The following is a 2,500-nucleotide window of genomic DNA, read 5'->3' on the forward strand; positions in this document are numbered from 1 at the left end:
CCTGGCAAAGGAAGGCACAACGAAAGAGCACATGGACAGGTCTACCAGCTACTCTGAATCCAGGACCACCATTAAGGCCAAGCTGCAGTACAAGTGTGGAAGCAGCAGCATCCACGCCACAACAGAGCAGACCCGTACTACCTGCTGCTGACTCGTCGAGAGCAGGTTGCCATTTTCAGGCTCAGGACAGGCCACAACCGCCTGAAACACAACCTATACACAAAACTCCGTATCGGCGACACAGAGCAGTGCCCCTGCAGCCAAACAACATAACATCTGCTGCAGTCCTGCTTGCCCGCTCCACCAAGCGCTCCGAGAGAAAACCTGGCCCGACGGAATCCCAGCGGCGCGGAAGCTCTGCGTAGGACTGGAGGACCTGCGACGTACTGCCGCCTTCGTCAAGGAGACGGGGGAATCCATCTGATAAATGACGAACGAGACAACAACTGTGCTTATAATTTTTTTTTTTTTTTTTCAAATGTTTATAAATTTTGGAATACCCTTTTAGTCTATTCTGTGCCCTGACCCTCAACTCACCATTGAACTACCCCCTCCTCCCCCCCCCCCCCCCCCCCCCCCCCCCCTTCATCACACACACCTCACTTTCCTCTACCACCTTTTAAATCTTTTTTTTTTTTCAGTGATAACAGCCATGTGTCAACATTGATAACACTTTAATTAGACATTTGTCTACAATCACCTGTATGTGTAACGGGACATAAAACACAATTTCTTCCTTCCAAAAAATGAACATACACGCACACACGCACGCACGCACGCTCGCTCGCACGCACACACACACACACACACACACACACACACACACACATACACACACACACACTTAATAACACACACACACATACACACACACACACACACACACACACACACACACAAGAACACACACACGCACACACACACACACACACACACACACACACACACACACACACACACACAGTACACAAATCCACACCGACAAGCGGAACACACTATGCAAACAGGTGATGAAGGTGATGAAACTGACGGCTTATCGGGACCTAATATCACTGGAACTGTCACAGCCCACGCAAAAAAAAAAACTGCGCAATCACTTAGCATCGTTTAGATTTTCCTGGAATTTCGAGCCAGGAAAATAACTAACGGTAATTCAGTGAAGCTTCCTGAGAATGCAGGTCGCCTATTTCTGGAAGTATAATTATCTACCTACCTCAGATCACCGCCAGCTAACTAAGTTTTTTTGGACAGACAAACGTACTGACAATAACCGAAACAAGAAATACAGAACATGTGTCTGGCTTTATCACGAAATTCGGGATTCACTGAGGAAGGGCAAGCGAAAAGGAGGAAAATGGAAAGGAGGAGGAGAAGAACAAGAAGAAGAAGAAGAACAAGAAGAAGAAGAAGAACAAGAAGAAGACGGTGGAGGTGAAGAAGAACAAGAAGAAGAAGAAGAGCAAGAAGAAGAAGACGGAGGAGAAGAAGAAGAACAACAAGAAGAAGAAGACGGAGGAGAAGAAGAAGAACAAGAAGAACAACAACAACAAGAAGACGGAGGAGAAGGAGGAGGAGAAGAAGAAGACGAAGAACAAGAAGAAGAAGACGGAGGAGAAGAAGAAGAACAAGAAGAAGAAGAAGACGGAGGAGGAGGAAAAGAAGAAGGCGAAGAACAAGAAGAAGAAGAAGAACAACAACAACAACAACAACAACAACAACAACAACAACAACAACAACAACAAGACGGAGGAGAAGAAGAAGAACAAGAAGAAGAAGAGGACGGAGGAGGAGGAGAAGAAGAAGAAGACGGAGGAGGTGAAGAAGGAAGATGAGAAAGAGAAGACTCGGAAGAAAACAAAATGTAAAGACACAGGAAAAAGAACACGAGGGGGAACAGAGAACACAGAGAAAAAGAAGAACAAGAACAACAACAACAACAGACGACAACAACAACAGACAGTAACAATAGACAACAACAGACAACAACAACAGACAACACCAACAGACAACAACAACAGACAACACCAACAGACAACAACAACAGACAACAACAACAGACAACACCAACAGACAACAACAACAACAACAACAGACAACAACAGACGACAACGACAACAGACAGTAACAATAGACAACAACAACAACACCAACAGACAACACCAACAGACAACAACAACAACAGACGACAACAACAACAGACAGTAACAATAGACAACAACAGACAACAACAACAGACAACACCAACAGACAACAACAACAGACAACAACAACAGACAACAACAACAGACAACAACAACAGACAACAACAACAACAACAACAGACAACAACAGACGACAACGACAACAGACAGTAACAATAGACAACAACAACAACAACAGACAACACCAACAGACAACAACAACAGACAACAACAACAGACAACACAGACAACAACAGACAACAACAGACGACAACGACAACAGACAGTAACAATAGACAACAACAGACAACACCAACAGA

Source organism: Babylonia areolata, chromosome 6 (genome assembly GCF_041734735.1).
Source record: "Babylonia areolata isolate BAREFJ2019XMU chromosome 6, ASM4173473v1, whole genome shotgun sequence".
Classification (NCBI taxonomy): domain Eukaryota; kingdom Metazoa; phylum Mollusca; class Gastropoda; order Neogastropoda; family Buccinidae; genus Babylonia; species Babylonia areolata.